The sequence below is a fragment of the Myripristis murdjan genome, chromosome 3 (assembly GCF_902150065.1).
Source record: "Myripristis murdjan chromosome 3, fMyrMur1.1, whole genome shotgun sequence".
Classification (NCBI taxonomy): domain Eukaryota; kingdom Metazoa; phylum Chordata; class Actinopteri; order Holocentriformes; family Holocentridae; genus Myripristis; species Myripristis murdjan.
Window position 1 is genome coordinate 35,630,998 of NC_043982.1, and position 13,060 is coordinate 35,644,057.

A 13,060-nucleotide genomic window follows, 5' to 3' on the forward strand; every position below is an offset into this window, starting at 1 on the left:
ACTTTGTAATGGCGTACTTGTAAGCCAATAATGTATGGTGGTAACTACAGGGACAAAGGCAGTGTATCGTGTACAACCATGGTTGGCAGTGTGGCATGAGGGACCAAATTAAGGTTGCTAACAGGCTTACTTGCTAACTGACCTTAATACCAATGTAGCAGTGTAGCATTCATGAACCTGTACTTTGCAATGGCCTGTAGCTGACAGGAGCCTGGGAGATTCACCCCCTGATGCTGTTTGACATCTGAAATGTGAAAGACAAACTGCTGTTTTTTGTTTTGTTTTGTTTTGTTTCAACACTTTTATTACCACCCAGTGAATAAGGTCATCCTGAACAAATATGATGCTGAGTCCAACCAGAGGAAATAGCCCAAACAATGTTTTTATCCCTGCTGGACCGTATGTCTGTGAGGGTTTCATTTTCTAGTCACTCATCATTTTTATTTTTACTGGTCAAGTAACAAGCCATTATGCAACGCACACTGTTTCATCCAATGAAAGGCAACCTATATCCGTTTAGATTTTCAGTTTGTCTTTGTGACGCCATGTTCTGCCAATAATAGCAGCCTATATCAGTTCCATATAACACAATGCAATTGATGATTTTGCGAGTCTTTGCCCTTATTTCATCATATGTCAATTTTCATGTCACCCAGCCAAAACTGAGCACTGCTTTCTCTCATTTGTCAAACAAGAGTATTATCGGCAGCCTACCTAATAATGCAAATCTAATGTCTGTCAACCAAATCGGTCAAATGGTTTAGAAAATGTCTCATCTTGTTCCCCTGGCAGCTGATTTTTCTTGCCATTTCAGCACTGACATTGTCGTACAAAAACATTTTGAGGAGCCGCTTTGCTATTCACCCTCACTTATCTTGTCCACTCATCGAGTTGATCTATCATTGTGTCTCTTGTATGCCTCAGAGCAGTCTCTTTCACACTCTCCCAATATAACAGACAGCAGTGCAGGGAGGTGCTGAGGACTGTTTTTGTCTGTCATCGTGTTCCATTCTTAATCCCACAAGCCCAAGCAATGCCTGGTGGAGCAGTGTGGGGGAGGGAGCTAACTAGTGCAAAGCACGCCTTCGTCGTTTTCCCTGCTGCTCTGAAAGTAGGATGGGGGAAGGGCTGCGAAGAAGCCTGTTTGATTCCTTAAATCCAGGACACCCAGTCAAGAATGCAAGCTGCAGAGTCTCCTTTGACAGCTTGAATGTGGAAGGAAATATAAGGACAGAAGGCTTAGTAATCACAATGTACTTAGAATGAAAAGGCTTCCCTGGGAGCACCACATGGGCTTTTTGACAGCATAGAAAATGGGGAGAGGAGTCACAACTGCACTCACATAACTAGCCTTTGAAACATACTGTATGCTTGAAAAGTCTTATTGATAAAAAAAAAATTACATGGTTATATTGGTAGACATTTATTTGAATTCAGGCTAAACCATTTTACATTTCAGTCAGGCATATGACAGGAAAGATAATATGGTTATTTTGACCATAATATGACTAAATCAATCAATCACTCATCAGTTATTATATGCTTATTTTGTAAGCAAGATTTCTATAGAGATTAGAGCTGTTTTGCGTCTTATAAATACATGCCCAAAACAAGGACTATCAGAAATCATATCACAAATACACAAATGTGAGAAAGTTTTGCATTTGGAGTTGTCTGTCTCATCATAAGTTGACTATTAATTTTAAGTAGCTCTTTTATTTGCTGTCTCTTGTGCACTGTTATAACTGCATTAATTTGTCACAGTGTCTCAGTAACAACCTTATTCTGTGTTTGAGGGGTAGTAATCTGTCTACATTGTCTTGTCCTCAGTTTAAAGCTCCCCAAAGCATTGGCTCTTGATGCTGAATAAATCATCTCTACTTCCTTAACACAAGTACGACCCCCCCCCAAACGGTGTCTCACTCTCCCTCCTCTCATTATACAAGTCGAGAAGAGTAAGGCATTCGTCAGCTGCCCTGATGTGCTGCTGGCCTTGACGAATGGAGCAGCTCTCATGGAAAATTACATTGGCAATGTTACTCCGAAAAAGGAAGGAGAGAAAAGAATGGCTGCACTCGAGAGTGAAAGAGTGTGGCCACCACTCAGCATCGTTGCTGATGTGCAGCTCGGGGAGTGGAGGGGTCTCATGAGAGCTAGCTTGATTTCTTTCACTTTGCCTGTGCCCGACTGACTGTTGCTATTGTGTTACAGCTCATTCCTTTTAAGTACCGCCCGGGCTTTTAAAGGCTCTGGAACAGACAGGGGAGTGTGACCTTATTTTGAGAGGGGAAGCAAATTACATCGAGAAGCTTCTACTCGTTGCATAATGAAGCTCTTAGCCAACCTGGCCAGTAAAGCTAATTCTGTGAAGAGATAAGGGGGGCAGTTTGCTGTTGCTTCATTTACATAACATAAAAACCCACAGAAGGATGAAAAAACAAGTTTCTTTCTCGCATTCCCAGTCTTAATGTCTGCCGTGGAGCGCTTGTGTGGTCCTGCCGAATATTCAAGATCCTCTTTATATGTGGCATTATGATTTTTGTTGGGTGTTTGTATTGCAACTGAATAGGACTTAACTGCTTAAAAATCAACCTAAGATCGGTTAAAGACTTCTTATAATCCACCTAAATCACTAAGAGGTGGCTAGAGTACAGCTGCAGTGAAATTAAAGTGTAAAATCACAGACATGTCAACTTGACACATGACAACATGAGTTAAAATAAGCATTGCCAATTTCATGGTCGAAATGATTGATAGGCCTCTCAGTAGGAGACCAAAGAGTGACTGTGGTAACTAAATGTAGGTTTAAAACAGTATATTATGAATGTGCATATTCAATACACTACCGTTACACTGAAATATTTTGATTTACAGGGGTATAAAGAAAATGCAAAAAGCTCATTTTACACCCTCAAATGCTACCTTGAAAATATTGAAAATATTCTGTTTTTACCAATAATTCAGGCATTGGGAATTTCAGGGGGGAAATAATATTCACTTTTACCAACATGATAAATATTGATATTGGCTTGGTTTTAACACAGTCGTAAAAATAAATTCTTAAAAGCTAAATAAGTAAGGTTTTTACTGGCCCCTAAAATGATCATAAAATATCAGCACTGCTTAGGGTTTGTGATCAGTACCAGTGATTCAACAATCATTACTCTATTTTGGAACAAAAATGCCTGGCTCACTGGAATATGAAAACACTCGTAGTCTGTCCTGTGCCACGAGCAAGCAGTATTATTACTGCAGGATTTTGCTATGTGTTTCATTACATTTCTCCAAGACATTCATCCTGTATCTCTGCTGTAATTATCTAGCATAGTCATCTGTTGTGATGACAATATGACTAATGGTTTGTGTCAGCTGCAGGCCATTGTAGCTCCAGGTTTGGGAGCTTTACCTGACAGATCAGCGCAGTGGATGTGGCTCCTACTGTACTCCTATAACTCAAACCCACACGAATATTATCAGACTCAGCTATAGAATCACTTCAAAATCATCTGTCATGACTAAAGTGGTGTAATTCAATGATTGTTAATGGGATGGTAAACCAAGTTAAAATTGGGGATTATGTCATTTAGTATTATTTTTGTGTAATATCGTCATCAACCACCATGATTTGGGAGTTCCTTTAAGTGATAAACTGTGCATTTTCTACAATAACACATTCCAGCAGGACTGAGCTGGCATTCCCCTCGCAAGATAACGATATTGTTGCAACTCATCTGTCCAGTAAAGAGAAAAATAAATTGCCTATTGGAACAAAAATAACAATGCAAATTATTTATAGCTAACATGGCAGAGGAGATTGCTTATCCTCTAAAATGTTCACTTTGGTGGCTTGTAGACTTGATGTGAGAAAGCCCAAATCTCAACACGTTTTGTGTGAATAAACAGTATGTGTAGCTATTCTGTCATCATTACCCGCATCACTTCCTGTAAGTCCCTTGTGGGTTGAAGACACGTAACCATGGTAACAGAGGCCATAGATGAACTCGTTCTGTCGCTCGCGTGCATCTAAATAGCTAGTTAATCCTTACATTACTGGAAAATATAAATAACTAGTCCAGCAGTCACTGCCGTACACAGGCGCCGAGATTGCTGAGATTTAATTTGTAACCCATAGCATATGTGTGATTTCATGGTTAGTTTCCCATACTACTACTGCATTGTGGGATACATAATGCCAGTGTAGTGTCCAGTGTCGCTTCCATACTGTAATATTTCACCAGAGGTAGAATGCAACTACGATTTTATTGGATTCATGTTAAGGTTTTGAACACACTAAAAAAGCTCACATACTATTTTAGTGCACTGAATGGCATTAAAAAGTATTTAGTGTACCATCTCTTTAAATCTGTAGAGGCAGATAAGCAGCAGCCGAATGCTTATAAGATGGATTCAGTATGTCAGACAAGCCTAAATAAACATGTCAGTCTCAGATTTCGCCACTCTGCCCCTGGGATGACGCTTATTTAGGCACACCAAGAAAAAAAAACATCCTAGTGGTTTGCCGAAGAGTTCACAGGAAAATGTTGTTTGGCAAATGTAAACTATATTGTTTTCCTGTCTGCCTCGATTCAGAAACCATGTATGTGGGAAACCACTGTCAGCAACCAAGTTACAGCCTAAAACAGGACAAAGAAGCTTTTTTTCTGTGCCTTAAAGGAGATACTGCTAAACTCCCAATTCTGCTTATGACTTCAGATTAATGAAAATGTCCATTAGCAAAATAATTAATGGAGTAGAAGCTTGTATCCAGTGAATGAAATGTAGACATCCATTGTTTCTATTGGCAAAGTAAAACTGTGACACATGCCCAACTCCTTGCCTTGTGTAGATATTATTGTCCTATTATGCCCTGTCTATACCTGTAATGGCACACTGTGGCACATTGATTTTAATAACCCAATGCTGAGAGCGCCTGTGTTAATATCAAGCATTCACCTTGTGTAAATTAGCAGTGTATTTCACATAGAGCGAGTGAAGAATTTCTCTACTGTGGGTTTATTGCTGCTGTGATTCCTTTACAGTTCCTCTGCCTGTTTTGAAACACTTGCCCTCAGGGAACCCCTAACTACTCCAGAAAAAAAAAAAAAAAACAACAAAACATGAAAACATTTGACACTAATTGTTTTCCACGTCTGCTATTAGTCTCTTGTCTCCACGATGATATGAAATGCTTTGAGCGTATAGGCTAAACAGAGACACCAGACCGCAGAAAAGATAAACCAAAAGCACTCAATTCATAGAACTTGAAAAAAAAAATAGTAATAAGTATAGTACTAATTAGTGCTGATTATCAGTGAATATCTGTCAGAATGCATAGTTATGACATTAAAAAAAATATGAATTACAATGATAACACTGGAGGTCGGGTGCTTTCAGTATCTTACAAAACAAATGTATACACTTCTCTATTCCAAACATATTGTCTACATGAGAGTTCCTCTGTGTTGTTGATACTGTTCCCACGTCACATGACCCGCACTTAATATATAATTTAAGCCTGGGAAATCTCAGTACACAGAAAAATCTACCCGTTGCCTCAGAGTGGGAGTACGCCTGAGATGCCACAGAGGACTGTTGTTTTTGGTTCATTACCGTGCGCCATTTGAGCGACTTAAAATTCAGTTTGTGCTGTTGGCAGTTCACCTTGAAAGTGCAGGGAATTCACTAAATACCTCCTTGCCTTCAGTGAATTGAAATGCAGGTGTTTCGAGGGGCGTCTGAACTCATTGCAGCACTAATTTAATGGGACACTTGAAGAAACACCATCTGAAAGAATTCGGGGAGTTGTTGCAGACAGCAGGCCAGCTCACATGAAGTCTGTTTCCAGGCAGAAAACACAATGATGTACTGAGGAGAGAAAAAAAAACGCCAGCAAAAAAAAAAAAAAAAAAAAAAAAAGGTTTTAAAAAAAAGTGGGGAGAGAGGGGATTATTATTGAATTTATTGTGTGGGATGATCAGCCCTTCTCGGTGGTGGAAAATGTGCTTTTTGGATGTTTAATGGAAGGTTTGGAGTGACTCAGACTCTGCCCTCCTGCTGTTGTACAAAAAGGTATATGTGAACATCTAAGTGCTTAAAAGACGGGACTGCTTTTAGGTCCACTTCAGACATTTGGAGTCCAGACTTCTGCTGGATGTCACTGCTGAGTTTGACCGCGCACTGGGGGCCTGAGCTTTAGCCTATTTTACCAAGTGCGATGTTGACAAATAAACACCTTATTGCAAAAATACTGGTTGTTAGTGAGGACGAAAAAAACTGTTTCAGAACATCTCCACAAGTGACTCTAATAACCAAGCAAACAGCTGGAAAATTGCATTTTTATTGGAATGGAATATATATGCAATACAGGAAGCATAATTTGATGCAACCACAGTACGATGTAATGAAAGTTCAGTGGCAATAAATACCCTTATGAAAAAAAAAAAAAAAACCTCCAGTAAATACCCTTTTTCCTTTGCCCACAGTATTCACTTTCCTGCAGTGCCACTGTCAAGCCAAACTTGTTGTTTTCGGGGATTTACCCTCCTGTAGTTCACTGACAGCACGTCTAGTTCAGTTTGTCAAAGCAAGGCCTGCTGTATGGTTTTCAGCGTCTTTATGTTTTTCAACTCAAAAATATCCGACTCTTTACTTTGTCACTTTAAATTTTGAGAGTCAGAAGAGAGTTGCAGTAAGTAGAATCCAGATTTGTCTACGCACACTGTAGACAATTAAGTTAAGTACTGATGATCTTCTGGTGTGTGTTTGTGTGTGTCTGCTTGTGTCTGGAGTTGTACGACAGCCATTGATCACCTTGTCTAAGCAGCTCAGGGCTGTTCTCAGGGCTGTATAAGGTACTGCCATAAACAAACCTAAACCTTCAGCATAAGGGGAGAGTAGCTTCTCCTGTCTGTTGTTGTTGTTGTTGTATGTGAAATGTCATATACATTAGCTGGTCCAGACTTTTCACGGGCAATAACGGTGATACAAAAAACTAAAATGACGCCGGTGTTATCCTCTAAAGCTTCATCAGGCTTGCTGTTTATGCTTGTGCTGTCTTGTAGCTTGTGTGAAGCATCCTGCAGCCATTACTTTTGCCACTTAGCTGTCTTCAGAATTTCACAAGAATGATTAATGAAATGGTAAGGCTCCTTAATGTGTTTTTCAGATTTCATATCATCGCTGCACTGTAGCTACCCATTGGTAACTACGGCTGGGTCGGTATTTCATAATCATGTGATATACTGTCACTGAAAGTTATAAAAAAAAATTCAAGTCTTTTATTATGTTTTGTGTAATAACATTCACCTTCCATATAAATAAACATCAGTTTTGTGGCTGACATGAGTTAAAAAAAAAAAAAAAGTTGAGCCCACAGAATGTTGCCTAACATGTTAACAAAGACAAAAAAAAAAGGAAAAACTCACCCCTTACAATAATAACATCCTGCCTGACAGTCATCATGTCCTCTCCTCTTCTTGTTACCGGGTACCAAATATTAATTTATAGCATCTACTTCCACCAGAAAACTTGCTGAAAATGTCACTATTTGAAATAGCTGACGTGTTGCCTTCAGTGTTGTCATGTAAATTCCAGCACTACACAGAGAGTTGCAGTTTTTGATTGACTGATTGATTGATTGATTGTTTATTACGATCCCCATTAGCAGTTGGCTCCATCATTTTTATGTCGATGTGATCGAGTCCAACCCGAACATTGACACTATTTTCAACACTGAACCTGAACATTATTTCTAAACGTTTGTCCGAACGTGGTCAAATATTTAGAGCCGACCCGTCAGGTCCCAGTGGGCCTGGGTCGGGTATCCACACACTAACGCACATCTCAAAATGATTGAGCAGGCTATCTGTTAAAACACTAGTGCTGGTTGGTGCTGTGTCTATGGAACAGCGAAAACCTTCACCAAATTTCAGTCAATACAAAGTTTTTGATATTACTACAAAATGTAACTGTTTTATTTTGTAAATCTCCTTGTATAGTCTGTTTCAATAGTTAATTTTCTCAGCAAATATTCTTGCTTTAGATGGTCTCTGTGTAGAACACAATCCACAGTTTATGCACCTGCCCATTACAATTAAATAGAGAACTTATTGCATATGGTTAAGATTTGTGAATCCTCATTGCTGCATAGATGAATAATTGGCATCAGCCCCCCAAAAAATCCAGATTGCAGCATCCTTAGCAGATGTCATCATGAACAGCATTCTGCCTCATGCCCCAGCCCCCAAGGCAGACCAGAGACTTGGAAAGTGGATGACAGGGGGAATGCTGTGACCCAGTGAGTTTATAGTCCTGTAACACAGGAAATCCTTGTCAGGAGGCACCAGCAACTGTTGGGTGGAAATATTTAATATTGGAACCAGGTCTTTCCTAGTCATAAACTCTGCCTGTAGTCACCTTGACCTCAGAGAATGTTTAGTTTGAATTGTGTGCTTTTTTCTGCTTTCTGAAAGCTTTTAGGATTTGTAGCATATTTGCAGCATAATATAAGCTTCCTTTACCACAGAAGGTTTTTTTTCCTCCAGTAGTCAATCTGGGAGATGGGGAAAAAATTGAAAGGGGTTGTGGTTGGAATGAAAGTGACATAAATTAGTAGTGAAAAGACCAAATTGCACAATGAGCAAAATTTCGTCAACCCTTGCATATTTTTTTCCTTTTCAGTCCAAATGCTCACTGAGTGCAATTGTGTTTTCAGTTCTATTTAGAGTTTACATGTTCTAAAGGTAGATGCACCCGTGGGACTGTCATACTGACCTTGGGGCATATTGGCTCTTGTAAATGGCTCACGGCCAGCCTATCCTATAAACTACCTTTTCCTAACATGCAAGGTCCTAATCAACAAATTGGTGAGAGGACCACCTTTCACAAAGCTCATCAAGGTGCCTATAAACCTTGCTATTTATAGGAATATGGATATGCTATTTTGTGTCTTCTGTATTAGAATAGCAAGGTTATTCAATGTGGAATAGCACTATGTAACCTCCACTTTCCAAGGTGTTTTGCTTTCATTAGCTGTAGATAGCGATTACCTGAAAAATTATTTTGTGATGGATACATGCAGTGCAAGTTGGATTTATTTTTCACAGCATCACAGATGCTGTCTACTGTAGATAAAGGTGGGTTTTTTGAACATTGCTCAATGCCTGGATTGTATTCTGTGGTGGTTCTTTTGTCAGTTTAGATATTGCGGTTGTAATGTCGATGTGAGTTTAATAATGTACCAAAGACCTTTTTCTTGAAGCATCACTCTGTTGAACATAACAGCACATTCCAAGAAAACCTTTTTTTCCCCCATCCGTCTTTTAGAAGAAAACTCATCAACTAGAAAATACAAGCAGAACGTTTCAGACCTGCAGTGCTTATTTTGAGTGAATTTTCTGTCCAAATAATCAAAAATACAAGAGGTCCAGAACATCCAGTGGATCTTAAACCTCCATGCATTTATCCTGTTCAGACTGCATCTAGTAGTTTCATCATTTCATAATGATCACACTACCTTCTGAATAAAGAGACAAGCAATCTAACCCTAACCCCACGAAATAGTGAAATACAACCACAAAAACCTTCATTAAAAATTGATGTGAAGGTTGACTACAGGGACAAGTAACATCTTGGGCTAGTTCGTCTGGCAAAAGCAATCACAGATCTGTCAAACAAAGCCCTGTCATGCTTTGTCTTTCCCTCCCTCTGTCTTTCTCTCTCCTAAGCTTTCCACGAGGCGTGTTGATGTGTGTCTGGATCAGTGTGCTATGAGGGAGGCATGCGGGGGGAAGGGAACGAAGGCTTGTACAACTAATTCAGCTCATGAAAGACTTATGCAGCAAGAGCAGCTGTCTTCCATTGTCAGCCTGCAAATTTCCAGCGCGCCTCATTTCGCTTCTCAATGCGTGAGTAGCAAGAGAGCTGGGGTGGGGAGTACATAGGGGAAACAAACAAAAAAAAAAAAAAAAAATGAGGGGTGGGGAGAGAAAGCCAAATATCAAGACTTTCATTGTCCCAAGTCGAAGACCTAGTTCTGTTTTTTCTATTCAGAATCGTGGTGGGTGTGTGGTTGGACCATAGTCTAATAATAAACCATGAGTCTATTCAGACCCAGTGTGCAGTATACAGAAGGAAAAAAGGTCTCTGCTGTGGTGAGAGAGGAGAGAGGGCATATGAGGGGTAAGAGGAGGGAGGGTAAAGGACTGCCTGAGATTAGGAGAGAAGGGGGGAGGGGTGAACAGTGTTATGAATGGATAGAGTCTTTAACCCCCCAACACACTGAATAGTTTGTCACAGGCTGCTGCGGCTATATGCAGAATGAGAGGGAGAAGCTGGCTGGAAGGTCTAGGATTCCTGAATCCTTGAGGCATGTGGTCTGATTAGCAGAACAAAACCCACACAGTGGGGAGGAGCAGACGTGGCTTTTTCCCCCCTCAACTGGAATTTTCTACCAGTGAGGGAAGAGGTTGCTCAAAGTTTGCACTGACTCGCTACGGTTGTAAAGGTTTTGCAGACTATGTTTGAGGGTTTCTCCCTAGTTTCCGAATGCTTTGTCGCTGCGTGTTCTCCATTGTGTTGGCCATCTGAAAAGACTTTTCCCCTCTCAGCTCCTTTGTTCATGCTAGGTCAACCCTTAAATTTGCTCATTCTCTGGTGCATATATTAAAATCATTGTCAGGATCAAAATCAGTTTGATCTCACAATGCTTTTGATGGTCCAATTTTTGTTCAAGTAAGAAAAGCTTAACCACTTGTGGAAGGTTTTATCTTAACACCGATTATGTTAATATAACAGCAAGGAGGTGTTTAAGCAGTAGTGATTTTAGAGGTTATTACAATGGCCCCCTAATACTTTTCTAAGGGGTTTGTTTGTAGCGTTTGGTGTTGAGGGAAAAAAATGTATTTGAAATAACCAAGGGTTCCTATTTTGAAGCCCTTTCTGTTGGTCTCTACTGTAAAATCCTCTTTTCTGGCTGGCCTGTGACCTATTACTTCAAAATGTGGTACCTACCTTGATCAAACCAGAACTACTGACAAGTCTCTCCTTAACTTGTCACCTTCCTCAGTCGTCTCATGGCCGCTGCATCTAGACATTAAAAAATGATTGCTACTTGTTTTTTCCGTGTGGGATAGGATGAAAGTGGAGAATACATAATCTTTTCTAAATGGGTAAAAATTGTTAAATTCCACCAAACTTTTCCACTCATCTCTTATTATCACTCATTTTCTTATTTGAAATGTTTCCATTAAGGCTGATTGAGAGTATGGTTAAGGATCTCATATTGACATGACTTGCACATCATAAATTATAAAGTGTAGAAGAAAAACTTTGATAAAATTGCTCATTCCTTTTTTAATATAGGGCAAATGTGCCAAAGCATAGAAACATTTTCATTCATACATTATTCACAATTCAGAGATATCCAGGGTATGTCTAGTATGCACTTGCTACTTGTGTCTTTCCACTTCAGACGCAGTGTATAGCAAGAGGTCTGTGAGCTTTCCACATCTGTCAGTTTTGAATGAGAAACCGCAAGTCCCTTGGTTTTATTTCTTTCTGTTTTCTCTTTTTGTCAATTTTACTACAAGGACGATGAGCTAGAAACTCTCACTTTGTCCCTTTATGCATTTCTTATTCGGTTTGTGAATTATCCACTCTAGCTAATATTTTTGCTATGGTGTCCAGCAACCAGAACTACAAAGACAAAGGCGCAGATGGACGGGGGAGCGTGAGGTCAACAGGCTAAACTCTACAGTTGGCACAACAAATTGTTCGCTCTCTAAGCCCCTATATGTGAACTGTAATTGGTCTAAAATGTCAATACTGGTTGCGGTGGCTTCTGGAACAGTAAGTATACACAAATTTGTGTGAAGTGGCATGTTCATCTTATGTTTGTGGCTGATTCATTTTAATCTCATTTTAAGAATATCACCACCATAATATTTATGTTGCCCTGTCTTTGATTTAACTTATTTTAATCAAATGACTTTAGGGTCTGACAAAGGAGCCCTTAGCTACAAATAAAATAATGGCCACAAGTCAGAGAGTAACATGTGAGTTTATCTGTTTTTCATATATATATTGTGTATACACACACATGTAATATCACCCTGTAATATACACATCACTAATTATGTAACAATAGTGGTTCATTTTGATCTCTTACAGTTTCAATTGCATCACTTGATGCTGGTAATAATCGAGATGCATAATTTAGTAATGTCCTGGTTTTTTGGGGGTAAAAACATAAACTACAAACCACCCACAGAGCGATTCAGCAACATCCCCACAGGATTTGGACTCAAGTCTGTCCCTGTTAGTTATGGCTTAAAAACAAGCAAGTGTCTAATGGCGGAAATCCCAGATTCAGATCGCTATCAAAATCTAATCAGTTTTTCATTGGCCCAGAGCCTATCTGTCCACCAGATTTCATGGAAATCTGTGAATAAGTTTTTGAGAAAGCCTGCAGACCGAGCGACAAACAGTCTCACTTGCAAGATGTATAACACAACCGTAGTAACTGAGGTACTAAGCGTGAATTTAAAAAAAAAAATCACCTTATTGACCTTTAGCTTGTTTGCTCCCAATAAACTAACTGACAATTTTCTTTTCTCCTCAGCTATCTGACACAATTGTTTGGTGATTAGATTGAGCTCCTGCATTATTGGCAGTTGAGGAACTGCCAGTAGTTTGGGTCGTGTTCAACTAATTACTGAGGCTGCCATGATGTTACAGACTCATGCTTGCTTTTCATGTGATGGAGGAGGCTGAAGAAACTGAGGGTTAACATACAAAATAGCTTTTGGTATGTGATTGTTGCGTTGTTCTGTCACTCTGCTTTATTACGGTCAGTGTCACTTCTTTTTTTTTTTTTTTTTAACTCCATCTTGCTCTTTATTTACGTCTTAGTAATCCAGATCCACTTATCACCGCTGAATTACCTTGTCTGGTAACTCAACCACCACGGTCACTCCTTTCTGTCGTGTGAACTTTTTTTTTTTTTTTTTTTTGTCATCTAATTGGTTGTTGGTGTTAAGTTTGTCTGCGCCCTCGAGCCTAT

The 13,060-nt window shown here is 39.5% G+C and overlaps 1 protein-coding gene across 3 annotated transcripts in view; it reads left to right on the top strand.

Annotated features, from left to right (window-relative positions):
* The window catches only part of znf609b (zinc finger protein 609b), an 86,163-nt gene that overhangs the window by 29,528 nt on the left and 43,575 nt on the right, over positions 1-13,060 (top strand). The gene's annotated exons all lie outside the window — the stretch shown is intronic.